This window comes from Heterocephalus glaber, unplaced genomic scaffold, assembly GCF_053883595.1.
Source record: "Heterocephalus glaber isolate CG9 unplaced genomic scaffold, H.glaber_assembly_v1.0 deba00001547, whole genome shotgun sequence".
Classification (NCBI taxonomy): domain Eukaryota; kingdom Metazoa; phylum Chordata; class Mammalia; order Rodentia; family Bathyergidae; genus Heterocephalus; species Heterocephalus glaber.
This window is the reverse complement of record NW_028258340.1, coordinates 3,129,233-3,135,833: the sequence shown is the minus strand read 5'-3', so window position 1 is coordinate 3,135,833 and position 6,601 is coordinate 3,129,233. Positions and strand designations below refer to the sequence as shown.

The 6,601-nt window shown below is 39.9% G+C and overlaps 1 pseudogene; it reads right to left on the bottom strand.

The window, feature by feature from the left end:
* Positions 1-277: 277 nt before the first annotated feature.
* Positions 278-1,943, bottom strand: LOC101724679 (integrator complex subunit 10-like; annotated as a pseudogene).
* Between the last annotated feature and the right edge of the window lie 4,658 nt (positions 1,944-6,601).

Below are 6,601 nucleotides of genomic sequence, written 5' to 3'. Positions count from 1 at the left end.
CGGGCTGATTCGGCATGTTCCACGTGACTCACGACCTTGGTAGGGCGTCCACAGACCTGCCTGTCTGCAGCCCAGTTTGATTCTCTTGTTGTACAAAAATCATAAAACACAGCAACTCTTAAAAATAGAAATTACTTCTCAGACTCTTGTGAGCTACTTTTAAGGAGCCAAGGGGCTAGAACTCAGGTGCTTTGTTCTGATAGGTGAAACATCACTGTTGTGTGTCTCCCCTTGCAACAACACAGTGACCAGCTGCCTCTGGCACAAAGGTCTTCTATCAGATCAGAGTCTGGAGCAGCAAGATCTCATTAATGCAGAACCTGTGCAGGACCACCATCAGATTCTCACCACAGTGGGAGACCTGGTGCTCCATGGCCAGGCAGAAGTCCTCCTTCACACCTTTGTTGATGCCCCGAGTGACCGTGTGGTGCCCCAGGGAAGGAGCTGAATTCTGCTCACAACATCTACCACTCAACTGGAGGGACCACCCAAAAGGTCTGCAATGGTTGATCAGAGTTCCTTGATTGGGGATTAATTCCAGGTGGATCTTCCCACCTTCCTGTGAATTCTCAAGTAGGCAAATTCCTCAAGCATGTCAATGTTTGTAATATAATTGAAAAAATTCTCATACTGGAAATTTCCTTGTTGGCAAATCTTATTGACCTCTTTCAAGAAAAGATTCTCTCCCTCTGGCCACTCCTGCTGAAGCAATAGGATCACATGCCCCAGCGCCATGCTGTCTCTGTTGTCTGTGAAAGCTCTTAGCTTAAAGCAGGGTAACATCAAATGCAGGCAGTATGGCATAATAGCTTTACTGGTACAGGGCAGGAGCTTCAGATCTGAACCTTTTCTAAATTTGGGCTTTACTTTTCAGGGTTCCTCCTGGGTTCTGCCTCCCTCCTGAATGGGTAAGATGATGTAGCACATCAGGTCCAGGACTTTCTCACATGTCATCCCATACTCCCCCAAAGTGAAGTGACAGGTGGCCAGCTGGATGAGTGCCCTCTGGTGCTCCAAGGTCCCCTGTTCTGGGATCTATGGCTGAGAAAGTGACCCTTGGAGAGCTGCCAAATGGTGCAGGCTGGCTATTGCCTTTTTATACTGACCTTGATAGATGATCATATTGGTGAGAAAGATTCTTAACCACAGCCAAGTATCTGTCTTCCATGGCAAGCAAATTCTTATAAATTTCTTCTCAAGAAATTCTAGGGAATAGAGCAACTCCCAGCTCTCCCTGGCCAACTTAAAGCTTTCTAACATTTCAATGGAGTTAGTGAGTTCTGCTTTATTGACTACAATGTGACGGTTTCTTCCTTTTGCTGAATAATCTTCATCATCTGAACTCATGGGTTTTTTTTCTTCCCTCAGCTCATTTCCTCTTTTATGAATGTGTTTATTGCTATAAATTTCCACATCACCATATACTTTTAATACATCTTCAAGGAGGACCAGCGGAACTTGGTTTGGAGCATTAGGTCCTTGGAAGAGAGACGGCTGTATGCTGTTGACATCCTGGAATGGATTCTTAAGGAAGACCAACATAGTGGAATAAACCACTTGGTTTTTATATTTTGCGTGTGCTTCATTATCAAAGTTGTTCATGTATTTGCAGAGATCCTTCATCCTGTATAATATATCACTATTGCTTCATCTTCCTTTATCCATCTGCCATTCACATCTCATTCCAACAACATTCAAAATCTTAAACAACCTCCCCCAAGGGTCCACAATCTGGGATGATTTTTCAGTCAGTCCTTCTATGACATACTTCTGGGAGCTGAGTTTGCTGGGTGACATTAAATCAGATGCATCTTGGGCACCTTGATGCTGATTTTCTATTTGAGTAGACCTAGTGACATAGTAGATGTAAAATTCAGCTGCTTTGTTCAAGTATTTCTATAATAAATTGGCTCTGCATTCCTCTTGATGGTGTACATCTCATACTGAATGTTAAAGTTTGCCAGGTACAGGGTGGGCCAAGATCAGCCATGCCTTGGCTGCCCACAGGTCCTGGGGCGCTAACTCCCTCGCTCGCTGCACCAGGAACTCGCTGTCACCCTGGGCCGACATGACCCCGGTAATAGGGACCTGTCACTTATAGTGGCAGGACCTTCTGGCACTGAAACAAGAGTGCTGGAGCCTCTGGTAATATATTTTATTTGGAAATTTACTTTCTCTACTGTTAATACAGCCATTTTAGCTTTCTTTTGATTTGTGTTAGTCTGGTGTGTGTCTGTTTGTTGGTTTTGAGACAGTGTCTCACTAGGTAGTCAAGGCTGGCCTGGAACTTAATGTATACCCCACAGCTCAAACTCTTAATGGTCCTGCCTCAGCACCCAAAGTATTAGGATTATAGGCATGCACCATTATGCCCAACTAGCATGGTATATTTTTTTTCATCATTTTATTTTTAACCTTTTTCCATTGTTATATGAAATATATATTGCATTTTTACTCTACATAAAAATCTCTACTTTTCACTGGAATATTTATATCTTTTACAAAATAATATCTAATTATTAATATGGTTAGATTTTAATCTGCCATCTTAATGTTTGTCCCATGCTTTGTCCTTTTCCTTCTTTGAAATAATTGATGTTAAAAAATAATTCTAGGAGGACCCCTCGACACACCCACTGGAACAGCTTAGGCACACAGGCTAACAGGTCCCAGGAGCCCAGCTCCATCCGGCTCACCACACCCACCTGTGACCAGCGAGACAGTGAGGACCCCTCAACACACCCACTGGAGCAGCTTAGCCAGGCTAGGCACCTGCAACTCCCCCCTCCCACCTCTGGCCTCCTGTTGTGCAGCTACCTGGTTCCACACTACAGAGGAACAAGGAGGCGTAAAGGCCATTGTCCTGAGCTGCAGAAGTGAACAACAGATAGAGGGCCTCTCTCAGGCTCCCTGATGAAAACTGAAGCCCACTGGAAAAGTGAAGAGAACCTCTGCAATAAAGGCACACCAGACCACTGTACTTGGTAAGTTGGAGGGATCATCACCTCCCATCGGAACCTGAACTATCTTCAGGGGAAGGGCAGCTGGAAACTGCAGTAGAGCCTTGCAGAATTCAACCCTGCAGGACAGGGAGCTCAACCTGGGGCTTGCAACCAGAAATCTGCCTGAATTTCAGGGTCTGCGACTGGCTTGCTGAGACTCATTGACTTATATCTGCACACTGCTGCCCACGTTGTCTATTGTGACAGCAGAGACATACCCTGAAGGAGGCCCTTCATTTTTATCTTTTATTTGTTATTTTCAAAATTATTATTAGTATTTATTTGCTCTTAGTTTTAATTTTACTTTTTTTTTCTTTTTCTACTCTTCAAATTTTATTTTTCTCTTTTTTCTTTCTTTTCTTTTTTCTTTCTCTCTCTCTCTCACGCTCACTCCCTTGCTGTCCCACATTGTTCTTCATCTCCCTTTGTGTTCCTGTTCTGGCCATAATTCATATGTCTTCTTTATTTTTCTTTTCTTCTCTTTTTCCTTCTCTTGCCTGTGTCCTCTGGCTTCACTGCTAACCTTCCACTATCCTTCTACTTACCTATCCCTCCATCCCCAATTCCTTCTAACTCCCCATCCCAAAGGATAAAGTTGCTATATTGAAGAGTTTACTCACTATAAACATATGTTACATTGGTCCTTGATTTTGATTTAATTCACACAGTTACAGGTGATAGATTAATAACTACCACAAATTGTCATTCTCTGAGGTACTTGATGCTATTGTATTTCTGATTGTATCACTTGGTCTAAGGTGTTGTGATGATCTAATCAGTTGTCCTTCCTAGTTTAATGAAAATGAGACAGTCTCAGAGCATCAGAGACTCAAAATCTAAAGATCAGCTATATCTGGAAGACACCTCTGAGAAGCAATCATTTCATAAGGGTTTAAAATACATCAACAAAGATACTTAAAATAAGCAACTTCAAGGTATCAACCCAAGAACTAAACTGAGGACAGTACCAAAAACAAAAATGAGAAGACATTTAAGTTAGGCACAAACTCAGATTTCTACCCCAAAACAGGCAAATTCTGGGGGAAAGAGGTGGAAAAGTCCAATAATCAACAACCTGGACACCCTGAACTAATAGCACAGGAAGTAAGAAAACAGATGAATGAAAAATTCAAAACCGAAATAATCTCCCAGATAACTACAGAGATGGTGAACAGAATGAAAGATGTGATTAGAGGCTCTATAACAGAAATAGATAAAAAAATAGATGAGCTCAGAAACATGCTGGAAACCATGAATGCCCAGCATGAGAAAGAAATGGAAACAATGAAACAGATTCAAACAGATATTCAGGAGATTAAAAACTCCATTGAAAGCATGCAGAGCATACTAAGAGAATCTGAAGACAGAATATCAGATATAGAAGACAGGATTGCAGTTAAGGACCATGAAAACAGAGATTTCTTCAAAATAGTAAGGGGCCATGAGAAATCAATCCAGAAGCTGCTAGATGATGCAAAGAAGAATAACATAAGACTGATAGGAGTCCAAGAGAAAACAGGAGAAAGTACAATTGACATAAAAAAACTATTCACAGAAGTAATAGTAGAAAACTGCCCAGACAGAGGTGGAGAATTGGACATACAGATAAGTGAGGCATATAGAACTCCCACTGTCCATGATCAAAAATATCTACACCTAGACATATAATACTCAAGATCCCAGAAACCCAACAGAAGAAGAAAATCTTACAGACAGAGAAAAGAAACAAATCACCTGCAAAGGAAAGCCCATCAGAATCACGGCAGATGTCTCAACACAAACCCTCAAATCAAGGAGATCCTGGAGTGAAGCATTTCAAGCCCTAAAAGAAAATAACTTCCAACATAGACTGTTGTATCCTGCAAAATTATCTTTCAAAATTGATGGGGAAATTAGGTACTTCCATGACAAAGAACACCTGAGAAAATTCATGAACATCAAACCAACACTCCAAACAATTCTAAACAATATCATAGAAAAAGTCAATGAAGGTCAAAACACCATGAGGCCCAACAGAGGGAAGCCACCAGGCAAAGCAAGTAACTATAGGGAAAGGGGGAAAAATAAAAAATAAAAGAGACAATAGTAAAATATCATGACAAGGATGAGTAAATATCTATCAATTATGACTATCAATGATAATGGCCTCAATTCACAAATCAAAACAAATAGACTGACAGAATGGATTAAGAAGCAAAATCCAGCAATATGCTGTATGCAAGAAACACACCCAACTCAAAAAGAAATTCATAGACTGAAAGCAAAAGGATGGAAAGCAGTTCTCCACATGACAGGAACCTGAAAAAAAGCAGGCATAGCAATCTTATTTGCAGACAAAGTAGATTTCAAACCAAAACTAAGAGAGACAAAGATAGTCACTGCATCCTTGTGAAGGGAACAATCCAAGAGGAAGAGATGACAATCATAAATATATAGGCACCAAATACAAATGCCCCCAACTATATAAAACAAATATTAATGGACATGAAAAACCAAATAAGCACTAATACAATTGTAGTGAGGGACCACAATACCCCACTATCACAAATAGACAGATCATCTAGAAAAAAATTAACAATGAAATTCTAGAACTGAACCAAGCTATTGAACAAATGGACTTAATAGATATTTACAGAGTGTTCCACCCCACAAAATCAGAATAAAGATTCTTTTCAGGTGCACATGGGTCATTCTCCAAAATAGACCACATGCTAGCTCATAGGACACAGCTAAGTAAATTCAAAAGAATCGAACTTATCCCCTGTATATTATCAGACCATAGTGCACTAAAATTGGAGATCAATAAAATAAGATACCGCAAAACTCCCACAAAAACATGCAAATTGAATAACAGCCTCCTGAACAATCAATGGGTGACAGAGTAAATTAAAGAAGAAATTAGACAGTTTCTACAAGTAAATGATAATGCCAGTACAACATACAGGGATCAATGGGACACAATGAAAGCAGTTCTATGCGGGAAATTCATAGCAGTGAATGCCCATATTAGGAAAACAGAGAGAACTCCGATAAATAACCTAATGCAGAACCTCAAGCTCCTAGAAAAAGAAGAGCACAACAAACCCAAAGCTCATACAAGAAAGGAAAATATAAGGATCAGAGCAGAAATCAGTGCAATGGCAACTAAGAGAATGATGCAAAAAGTTAATGAATCAAAAAGTTGGTTTTTCAAAAGAATAAATAAAATCAATATATCTTTAACCAACCTTATCAAAAAAAGGAAAGAAAAGGCTCAAATCCATGCAATTAAAAATGAAAGAGGTGAAGTAACAACAGACCCAGCAGAAATACAGAGGATCATTAATACCTGCTTCAAGAACCTGTACTCTAATAAAATGGAAAACACAGAAGAAATGGACAGGTTCCTAGATACATATGAATTGCCAAAGTTAAATGAAGAAGATATAGAAATTCTAAACACCCCAATTACAATGAGTGAAATTGAAAATGCAACAAAAAATTTACCAACAAAGAAAATCCCAGGTCCTGATGGCTTCACTGCTGAATTCTACAAGACATTTAAAGAACTGTCACCTTTGCTTTTTAAACTCATCAAGGAAATTGAAAGGTAAACAAGG